Genomic DNA, 12,438 nt, shown 5'->3' on the forward strand with positions numbered 1-12,438 from the left:
CCTCCAGGCAATAGGAGCTTCTTTTGTTTCCAATAGTTTTTCTTTTCTTTTTTCTACAACATTAGATGTTGCTATCAATATTTCTAAACATATGGGCCCTTGGTTTTCATCTTTCATCATTGGCAGTATTTGATACTGCTAGTCTCCCCATTCCCACTAGATAATCTCTCCACTCTGGGCTTTCTCTCATTGTTATACTCTCTGAACTGTCGACTGCCCTTCTCAATTGCTTTGATTGCAACTGGCTCATTTTCCATGTTCTGCCCCCACATGTAGTTATGTACCCCATGTCTCTGTTCTATCTTTTTTTCCTCTTCAGTCTTTGAGATCTCATTGGTTTCCATTATCAGCTCTACGAAGATGACTTTTAAATCTACTTATCTAGTCCTTACTCTTTTCTTTTTGGAAAAATATCCCTACATCACCAACTATCTGGTGGATATCTCCACTTGGATGTCCTATAGATACTCAACTTATCTAAAATGGAAAATATTATTTCAAATCTACTGACCTTTTCCTAAGTTCCTTATTTTTGTTGAGGTCAGGGCCATCTTTCCAGTAATTCAGGTTTGAAATCTTGTAATCATCTCTGAGTCCCTTACTCATTGTATCCAATCGATTGCCACATCTTGTCAATTATATCTTCACCATATCTCTCTCATATCTTTCCCATTCTCTCCACTCACATTATCACCAATTTAGTTGAGCCATCTATCTTGACCCTACTACTTCAATAGCTTCTTCCCACCTAGTATTGAGAATCTTCGTTTTCCAATTCATTTCTTGCACAGTTGCCAAATGGATACTCAACGAATAAAACTGAGTATGTTACATGCCTGCTCAAGAGCCTTCTGTGGTTCCCTAATCCCTCTTGAATAAAAATATATAATCTCCTGTTTGGCATATAAACCATTCACAATTTGGTTCTGAACAACTTTTCCATACTAATTTTATATCATTCTCCCTCATGCACTTTACATTACCAATAAAATGACTTACTATTTCCTGTACACAAAATTTTATCTTCTACCTCTGTACCTTTGTGCATTGCCTGGAATGCTTTCCTTCATCACCTCTAATTCTGAAATTCCTAGTTTTTATCAGAATTGAGTTCAAGTGCTCCTTCCTAGAAGGTAGCACTTTCTGATCTCCCCATTCCAGATATTAGTGCTACCTCCTAAAATGACACTGTCATTATTTATTTATCTGCATGTACATATTATGCCCCCACTAGAGTAGAAACTCCTTGGTCTTTGCATTCTCAGTACCTAGCACACTTCTATCGACTGAGATAGAAACTGACCATAAGCAAAAAAGAAATAAGACGAAAGAAAATAAAGAAAAAGAGCAAATACCTGTTGTTTGATTTCTTGAATGCTTCAGAAATTTGGGCAACAGGGAATGTCTTATACATGATAGTATCTTGAAGGTACTTGTCCTTTTCACTGGGTTACTCAGAGCTGAGAATTCCTGGTATTAGGGATTGCATGGAAGAATGAGGCAGCCAATTGAAGAACATGATTTATAAATTCATGTTTATCTCATTTACAGCTCAAGTTAAGTCAAGTTAAAAAGCATTTACTAAGGAAACAAAAGAAAGGCAAAACTCAGTCCTTGCCTTCAAGGAGCTTACTTTATAATAGAAGAAAACAATGTATAAAGAACTAGGTATAAATAACAAGAGTGTGTGTATATACACACACATATATGTGTATAGAGTAGATGGAAAAAACTGAAAGAAGAAAGTATTGGAAGTTGGGGGTGGGGAAAGCCCTGGAGTAGATGAGATTTGAGTCTGTTGTGGGTTACTATTCCTCCATTTTCAAAGGGCTCCATTGAGCTATGTCTTGAAGGAAATCAGGGAAACTGAGAGGTGGAGATAAGGGGTTAGAGTTATGGGAAAAGTCTCAGAGATGGTACATGGAATATTGGGTTCTAGGAACTGTAAGTAAACCAGTGTCAGTGGAACATAGAATATGGGAAGGAGAATAAAGACCGAAAATACAGGAATCAGCCAGGTTATGAAGAGAGTTAAATATCTAACAATGGAGTTTCTATTTGATTCTGGAGGTAATAGGGAGCCACTTGAGCTCAGTGAGCAGTAGTGTGACTTGGTCCAAACTTTAAAAAATCAACTTGGCAGCTTAGTGGAGGACAGATTGGGAAGAGACTTTAGGAAGAGAGACCAGTTAGGCTATTGCAATAGTCCAGGAGAGAGATGATGAGAACTTCAACTAGGGTTGTGGTTGTATACATGGAAATGAGGGGATGTATTCAGATGTTGTGAAGGCCAAAACAAAACAAAATGGCAACAAAATGGATATGTGGGATGAGTGAGAGTGAGGAGGTGAGGATGACTTTAGGTTTCCATCCTGGGTGACTGGGAAGATGGAAGTGCCCTCGACAGTAATAGTAAAATTGGGAAGAGGGAATTATTTTGGGGGAAAGATGATGAAATTTTTTTAGGCATGTTGACTTTGAGATGCCTATGGAATACTTCACCATATCAAAGAGTCAGAGTAATATGGCATCAGTATGGGAATCATGAAGACTTGGGTTGAAATCCTTCCTCACACATTTAGTAGCTGTGTGACCCTTGGCAAATCTTGGCTTCAGTTTCCTCATCTGTAAAATGGTGATAATGTCTTGAAGCATTGGCCTCATAGTGTTGTTGTGGGGACCAAAAGGGATGATGCATGGAAAATGCATGACAAACTTTACAGTACGCTTTAGAGTTGACATTTTTACTAATTGAAAATGAAGTCCAATGAAATAATGGTAATTCTGAAGCTGAAAAGGCATCTTGATACATTTGCATGATCAAAGCTATTTTTCCTTCATGTACTTGGAAATGGTAAATTTCTAGAACTTGGAGACTCCTCTTTATAATAATATTGTTGATAATGAAGAAGAAAATTCTACTAACCATAAAATAGACATTTAGGTATCATTTCACATGTAGCACACACAGTATTCTCTAATGCATTTCCCCATTCTTTGCCATATACTTCCGGTGATGGAGATCTGGGTCACTGATTTTTCATGTCTGACTTGCCACAACCCCATTTAGGGTTTTGTGGAGGGGTTTGTCATTTTCTCCTACAGTTCATTTTGCTGATGAGAAAACTGAGGCAAATAGTGTTAAGTAACTCTGCCCAGGGTCACATAGCTAGTAAATGTCTAAGGTTGGATATGAACGCAGGAAGATGAGTTGTCTTGCGTCTGGACCCCCTACCCTGTCCACTGCACCACTTAGCTGTCCTTATTAATTCACTATTAGTGTATCAGGAAGGGGTACAGTGAGAACAGTGGAGAAATGACTTCTTGGTACTTGATAATATTTTTGCAATAAAAGTAGCAACAGAGAGAAAGGCCTTCCAAGTTTGTGGATACATACACAAAATATATGGGCTGTTATGGAACCAAAGTTGAGATTAGATTGACAGATTTGGCCACTTAATGATGATCTTTGGAAGAAAATGTATTGGAAACCACTGCTCTCACTGTACTCGTAGATTAGTAATCAACCTCAGTATATCAGTTGGAGTCTTAAAGGACAATTCACCTGCAGTACTTGAGGAAAGGGAGATCCCAAGCTTTGGTAGTTCATAAGGTCCTACATTTAGAGCCAGGAGGGACTTTACAGGTCATCTATTCCAATCCTTTATTTTAAAGTTGAGAAAATTAAAGTCTAAAGTGTCATCAGTAATAAGTAGTAGAAGTGGAATTGGAACCCAGACCTTCTGACTCTAAATCAAATCTTTCCTCTGTCCTTTTGCCTTAGGAAATAAAAGCAGGAAGTCAAAGCTGGTCCTACCAGGACAGTGACAGCATGGATAAATACAATTCAGAAATTTCATTTTATACAAGACTTTCAAGCTTTTCTCTAAACAAACTTATTATTAGAACTATGAAAAATCTGCACAATTGACTGGCTTGAATTTAATCTTCTTTCATTTCTCTGCCAACCTGGTTCCAGTGAACATGGAAGTAATCACAAGGCAGGTGAAAAAGGAGAGGAATGAGAGAGAAAAGAAAGGGCCCAGACAATAGCAGATCTGGATAATCAGCCATGGACCAACTAAATAATGCATCAATCAGCAAGCATGCATTAAGGATGTACTGTGTTGTAGGTTCATTAATAATCAAGACTGCATTATATTAACTATGATAGGACTGGATTGTTTTGACAAATTAAGGCTAAAACATTTCCTAATCTTTGTTCTCACCACTGGGACAAAATGACATCAATTTGGAGGCAATGTGGTATGGATTTGGAATTATTGGACCTGGATTTAAATCCTAGCTCTACCTCTTATTAGCCATATGACCTTGGGGAAATCATACAATGTCTTTAAGGCTCAATTTACCCATATATAAAATGAGTAGGTTGAACTAGATGACACCTAAGTCCCTTTACAGCTCCAGATCTATCTTATGAACCCCAAAGTTGCCTTCACAGGCATCTTAGCTAATACAATACAACACAATGCAATACCATGCCACATCACGCCATGCTATGCCATAATACACAGCACAATAGAGAAAATAGAGTTGGGAGGGGCATCAGAAGTCATTGAGTCCAACCTATACCTGAAAAAGAATTGACTTCTCCAGCATGTGAACTTTTGCCTGAAGGCTTTTGATAGGGTGTGCATGAAATGCAGTACAAACACTACAAAACATAGCACAAGACAATATCACACTAGACAATACACAACTTGTAAGTTCCCAAGGCATGCAAAACCAAGGATAAAGTCACTTTGAATATGAGAGGTGAGAGGAAAGGGAAAAATCAAAGATAACATCTAGGTTTTGAACCAGGGACCCTGGGTCAATGGTCTTGTTGTAGCAGAAATACTGAGTTAAAATGTGAAGTAAGTTTAGGTAGGAAGCTGATAAGCTTGGTTTGGGAAATATTAGATCTCTGTAATATCATTTACATCTGTCATTTTCTCTCATTGTCGCTGATATTAGTCTTTATTACCATCAACCTAGACTATTACAATAATATCTTCAAGGTATTCATTCTCTCTCCCCCTTCATTTCTATCCTTCATAGCCCTGTCAGACTTACATTCCTTATGCTCATACCATACTTCAAAATTTTATAAGTGACATTTTATTACCTCCTGAGTAAATTTCAAACTACTCTTCCTGGCATTCAAGGCCCTCTGTTCTTTGGTCTACCCTACGTCTCCAAACTTATTTCATGCTAGTCCCTTCTACAGATTTGACACTGTAGATATACTGGCCACCTTGCTATCCCCCAAACATGCTTTTTTTAAACTTACTTTTTTGCTTTTACTTATTTTTTCTACTCTCATATTTTACTCACATCATTTGCTTTGCCTAAAAAATAATGTGAGTTGTTTCCTTTCTCTCCCTATTTGAAAAATTCCTTCCCCCTCCCCCTCACATGTGTTTGTGACTTCATTGGCTCAGGGAACTCACAATGTGGAAATTCCTTTTACCAATTAACTAAAGAGTAAGCATTTATTAAGGCCCCCATGTGTCGCATTGTGCTAGGTGCTAGGATACAAATATAGGGAATGAAACAACCTCTATTCACAAGGAGATTACATTCTAATTTGAAAATCAACAAGCACATATGTAAGTATGTGTAGAATAAATGTAAGGAGAATAAATATAGGTAAATACTAGGTAGTTTGGGATGGAAGGTTCTAATAGTTTGGAGGACCAGGAAAGCTTCCTGCAGAAGGTTGTAAGAAGGGATATTATGGTATCTTGTTTTGCTCCCACAGAAGTTATTGGGAGATAATCAATAGCTATGGGGAAGCTCTCTTATCTTATTTTACTAAGACAGTCACCATCCTGGTGCCAGGGGAAACTAGAAAGGTAGGGGCATGACCAACAGCTTGGACCCTACTTGGTCACAAGAATCCTCACTACCATGCCTATGTAATTTGTGTAAAGAGGGAATGTAGGGAAATAGAATGAGGAATTTGAACTAATGCTAACTCTAATAGGAAGGACAGAGCTGTGTAACCTCACTCCTGCTTCTGTATCAGTATAGGTATTCCTAGTGAGCACCATACCAGCTCTCTTGTGAGAAATATGTAATAAACGCCTTCCTCTGCCCACTCTATTTCTGAGTTCTTTCAGTAAGAAGGAGTTTGCTGTGTTAAGGGGTATATCTTATAGATCTTCCTAAGGCCACACTACCAGGAAAGCAGTGGACAGCAGAAGTTAGCTTGGGCTTACTCCCTGACCCTGCATGGGAAGTCCTGTTATCCCCACAACCAGGTTTCTCCCAAAGGTGATATGTGAAGTGAGTCTTAGAGGAAAAGAAGAATTCTTTAAGTAGAGGTGAGGAGGGAGTGCATTCAAGGGCTCAAGGATATCTAGGACAAAGGCATAGAGATGGGAGATAGACTTTTAAGTAGGAGGAAGAGAGAAGACCAAGATGGCTGGATCATGGAAGGAGAGAGTAATCTCCAGTGGGATTAGAAAAATACGTCAGGGCCAGGTCATAAATGACTTTAAAACTAAACAGGAGTTTATATTTATTCAATAGACACTGGATTTTATGGATTTCTTCAAGTCTCAGCTAAAGTCCCACCTTCTATAAGGAACTATTTTCCATCTCATTTAATGTTAGTTCCTCCCTCAAAGATTAACTCTAATTTATCCTGCATACATCTTATTTGAACATATTTGTTTGCATGCCATCTCCCCTGTTGGTCTGTGAGATCCATGAGGTTAGGCACTAGTTTCACCTTTATATCCTTAGTGTTTAGCATGGTGCCTGGCACAAAGTAGGCACTTATAAATGTTTGTTGTTTTGACTTGATTGTGTAGGGGAATAACTTAGAACTTAGATGAAGGAGTAGCACCTCTGATGTGAGGACTTACCCACTCATCCACCTTTTCCCAACTCTCTCCTGTGGCTCCCAGTATGGAGCAGTAGGAAGAATTCTAGATTTGATCAGGAGGCATCTGTGTTTAGGTCCTGCTTCTGACACTTATTAACTGCATAACCATGGGTAAACCACACAAACTTTCTCAACCTTAGTTTCCTCATCTGTAAAATGGGAACAGTTATACCTGCAATTATTTCCCTCATAGGCTTTTTGTAGAGTCAAAATAATATATTGAAAGTGTAAGTACAATAATATGTAAATTCTAGCTGTTATACTAGGATCATAGGAGCATAGATTTAGACTTAGAAAGGAGATGAGATGTATTGCTTCTGGAATAAAATATAAATTCTTCCATTTAACTTTCAAAGCCCTGCCTAAGCTGGCTATAACCCATCTTTCCAGCTTCATTACACAGTACTTGTTTGTTGCAGTTGTGTCCAACTCTTCATGACTCCATTTGGGGTTTTCTTGGAAGAGATACTGGAGTGGTCTGCCATTTCCTTCTCCAGCTCATTCTAGTGATGAGGGAACTGATGCAAACAGGGATAATTGACTTGCCCAGGGTCACACAACCAGTAAGTGTCTGAGGCCAGATTTGAACTCAGGAAGATGAGTCATCTTGACTCCAGGCCTGAGATGCTAGCAAAATGTAGGAAGATATTGCTTCACTTCCCACATTTTGCCTATGCAGACAAACTGACCTTCTCTATATTCCTCACACATGATGATCTTTCTCCCACTTCTCCCTTTGAATTAGCTATTCCAAATGCTTGGAATTCACTCCGGCCTACAGTCTTTCTTCAAGGTGTACTTAAGTATCATTTGCATGAAGTCTTTTTTGATGCCACCAAGTGCTAGTGAGTTCACTCCCTAACTACTTTGTATTTATTTTTATTTACTGTTTTGAGATTTATGTGAGATATCTATATATATATCTATATATAAATAAATACATACACGTATTTTTTATATATACTTGTCTCCTCCATTACAACGTAAGCTCCTTGTGAGTAGGAATTGTTTCATTCTTTAGTTTGTGTATCTCCAGGACCTAGAACAGCGCTTGAAACTACCTGATAAACACTTCCTGATGGATTGATCGGCTCTAATATTCTTATTTTACAGATAAGGAAAATAAATTAAATGACTTGCCCAAGGTCACATAGTATTTAAACCTATGTCCTCTTATTTACCAATTCTTTCTGCCACATAAAAGTGAGCATCTTTTAAGAATTTTTAAAAAATAGTTCAGAATTATTTTTTGAGGCTAAAACCTATAATTTTGCCAGTGTAAGAAATTCATTGTGTGGAAATCCCTTCTATTGAAGTAGATCGACAAGTTATCTGTAATTTTTTTTAGTTTTACTGAGTTGCCTGGGGGCATTGAAGGATGATGCAGCTTGTTCATAATCACTTAGACTTTATGTATCAGAGGCAGACTTTGAGTTCAGGTCATTCTGATTCTAAAGCCCCAGTATACTTTATCTAAATACCCTATGCCAAGCTTCCTTTCAATTCAGAAGAGGTATTTTAGATATTAATGACGGACTTAAGTACTATGAATGATTCAATAAAAGAAATCCTGGTGGCATGGATAGGAGGCTAACTCTGGAGTCTGGTAGATTTGGGTTCATAGGCCTGTTTGTGTCACAGACTGACTGTCTGACAAAGGGCAAACCTTATTACTCCCAATGCTCTAGAAACTCTGAAAGAATAAATGAATTACAGATGAACTATTGTCATAACTTAGGGAATTTTCACGCAATGATTCCCTATACAGGTGAAGTCACAGGTTTGAATCACAGAGAGAGAGAGAGAGAGAGAGAGACAGACAGACAGACAGACAGAGGGACAGAGACAGAGAGACAGAGACAGAGAAAGACAGAGACAGAGAAAGACAGAGAGAGACAGACAGAGAGAGATTAACAGAGAAAATAACCCTTCCTCTTACTCCAAATGAAGAAATATGGTTGGAGGAAGGAGTATAGCTGAAGGTGAGTACAGATGCCTGAGTCAGCAAACCACACTTCGGGTTAAATATTGGCAATTTATCTTTGTCAGCTATCTTGGTATTTCTCAGGAATACATGCTCAATCTTTAACTGAATCCTAGTATAATCACATCAGCACCAATGTGTAGAATCAAAGAAATTCATTCATTTTTCTCCATATGGGCCCAAAGTAGAGTTTTAAAGTCTGACTGAACCTGTGTTAAAATAATAAGGAAGGCAAGGCATCTGTTGGTTAAGGACAGGTCAATGTAGTGGGAAGAATTAAGCAGAAGGGTAGGACCCAGTGTGAAAGGAGAGCATGGGGCCACATTATCTGCGGGGCTCTCTGCAAATCTGTATACAACATCATTCCATCTTCTTTCATTCCATCTTTATTACTTTTTAAATAGAAAGTGTTAGCTCTTTGAATAATCAGGTAATCAAAAAAAAAAAACAGTTACCACTTTGACTTTTATTATAGGTTCTTCAGCCACTTGTATTTAAAATTTTTTAATATATCATTATTTCAAATACACATCATTATTTTAATTATATCCAATTAAGTATACCTGTATCTTCTCAGCATGAATCGTTATGCACTTTTCGTAAAAAGCACTTTGAATTAAATTGCATGCTGACATTTTCATTATAATTTATTTGTACATGTCTGCAGTAGATTTGTACATTCTGAAAATAAATTATAAGTAGTTTGTATAGACAGGATACAGGTTTAAAATTTATCTCTATTTTGTTTTGCTTGGTTACTTATAACTTTATAGTATTATTTGGGTGTTCTCTGTGAGGTAATAGATGACTTTTGTGGCTTTTGTTAAGTGAAGACAGTTCTTGCCACATAGTAAGCTCTTAATCAATACTTGTACATCGATTGTTTTATTGACAGAAATGAGTCAGAGAACCTAGAACATAGATGTATGAAAGAAAGATTCTAGGGAGTAGTAACAAGGTAGAACCGCATGTACAGATCTCAGATGACTGGATTTCATTTTATGCATGCACAGTTTGCCTTTTCTCTTAACATGGAGGCACCTTTAAGGGGGCTTGCCTGGCAATGCCCAGATTTCCCAGAATGGAAGTACTTTTTATCCCTTACAATGTGGATGGGTATAAACTCATTTGATTGACTGGAACTGATAAAGACTGATTTTTAAAAACCCTTAAGAGTTAGAAAGTCACTCTTTTTGAGATAGTTGCTCTTTTTGGCTGTCTGTGTGTGTCTTCTCTGTCCAAACTTAACTTCTTTTCAGTTTTCTTTGTCTAAAGCTAAGAGACTGAAGAAATCTCTTCTCTCTCCCATTCTGTCCTGCCCCTCACACAGAAGAGGGACATTGATTTCTATCAATGAGGAGGGTATCTCATACCAATGGATTTTGGGGCTCCAGTTACGTTTGTTAGTATTTGATTGCTCAATAAATTTAGTTTCATTGTCTCCCCTTCCCTCTGTAATTTAAGTAGAGCCAGAGAGCTTAGAGTCCCAGAAACAAGAAGGCAGTATTAGGAAAGTATGGTTATCCTTTCCATTTTGAGATTTTTCCCATCTCAGTTTCGATAAACCACAAGTTTGCATAAGAAATTAAATGGGAATTTTGGGTCAGTTTTGTGGCAGTTGAAGATGACAGGCAAAGGCCAGCAGAGGACACAATCAACCAAATACTTAACCCAAATTTTACCATAAGGTACTGTAAACACCCCATAAAAGTAAAAGAAAAAAAATCAAACTCTTCCTCTGGGACAAAGGGAGGGCTAAAAATTTTCACTCTAGAATTGGAGAGGGTTGCACCATGCTCCTAACTTCTTTCCCCACCCCTCCCCACCCCTGTGTGGCAGAGATAACTAGAGAGGCAAACCGAAATAAGATAGGATGGCTTAGTAATATTCATATCTCCAGTCTGGACAAATCACTTAACTTCTTAGAACCTCAGTTTCCATGACTCAAAAAGAAAAGAGCAACAACCTTGCTCTATCTCCCTTACTAGGCTGTTATGAGGAATGCTTTATAAAATTCCTTTCTCATTCAGTTGTTTTTTACTCCATCCAACTCTTCATGATTCTATTTGGGGTTTTCTTGGCAAAGATACTGGAGTGGTTTGCCAATCTTCAAGGCAGCTTTCTTGTTCTCCAGGAGTTCTCAAGACAAATAGCTAATTGGTTCAGCTGTCCTCTAATTCTTTTCATTCCCTGGGATGAATATCATCATGTTCTCTGATTTGAATGCATCCATTTTTTTTGAGTAGAACAGAAGCTCATCAAGGGCAGGGGCCATTTTTTTTTTCATTTTTGCTTTTGTACTTTGCAGTATAATAAGTAGGTACCAAATAAATACTTTTTGAATTGGACTGTTGGGTTAAAGATATTTTCAATCAGTTCCTTCCTATAGTAGAATGACTATTGCTCTTCACTTTGGATTACCAATCTCTTTCTGTTGTTATTGTTTAAATAGTAGAAATATGAAAACTCTTCCTAACTAAGTCATAGATTTAGGACCAAAAGGGACTTTAGAGGTCATATTGTCTAATCCTTCCATTTTATAAGTGAAGAAACTGAGGACCAGAGTTGTAAAGTGACTTTTACAAGGTCATGCTGGTAATAAGTGGCAGAGATTTAAGACTAGTCCCTCTTATAATCCAATTCTGTCCATGCACACTCATTTTAATCAGGCTATGATGCTAAATCTTCTCTAAATATTCAATTTGAGGGATTGTATCTATTTTCTCTTCACTATGAATTTAGTTCAGGACAGAGACCTTAGAAAGTATACTCAATTGCTCAAAAAATTGTGTGTGTGTGTGTGTGTGTGTGTGTATACACATGCATATATATAGATATACATATCTTGCAAGATAAAGTGACAGGTGCTTGATCTTTTTTTTTCACAGAAGACATGATTTTATTTGTAGTAATCTTGCTTGATAATCCATCAATTTATTATTGTGCATGGGATGATATATAATTCCATGGAGAGATAACAAAATATCCGTAGCTTGATATTACAGTGATGATTACAGGACCAGAAGAGAAAATGGTCTCATGAAGGAGATTATGTTAAACATAGGGTTTCTATTAAAAATTGTTTCCAACCAATCCCTTTAACCATTTTGTTCTGCATCTTGGTAAGTCAGTCAGGGGTGACCTCTTTGCCATTAGGGTTATTTTGGGATGGTGAATAAGAAAATGTCTCCTTAATGGAGCTCTGTGAAGTTGTGAATTTCTAAAACTAGCTCAAAATAGGAGAAATGGTAATGCTACACATACAGAGTTTGTTGTATCAGTATACACATGCATGCATGTATGTGTGAGTGTTTGCACACATACATGTGAGTGACAAATGGAGGACAATCTAGGCCTGAAATTAAACAGGGGAATGAGAATGGTAAATTGGAAAGCTCCATTACTAACCTCAAACTTCACCCTAAAAAAAAGGGGCTACCTTTGTAATGCTAATAATCCCCCATTGTTACTTTGAGTTGTAGAATTTCATTACTGAAGAAAGGAAAATGAGATTCACCTAGAAGCAATGCAGAGTGACATTAGTCCTAAAGAGGTCATT

This window comes from Notamacropus eugenii, chromosome 1, assembly GCF_028372415.1.
Source record: "Notamacropus eugenii isolate mMacEug1 chromosome 1, mMacEug1.pri_v2, whole genome shotgun sequence".
NCBI lineage: Eukaryota > Metazoa > Chordata > Mammalia > Diprotodontia > Macropodidae > Notamacropus > Notamacropus eugenii.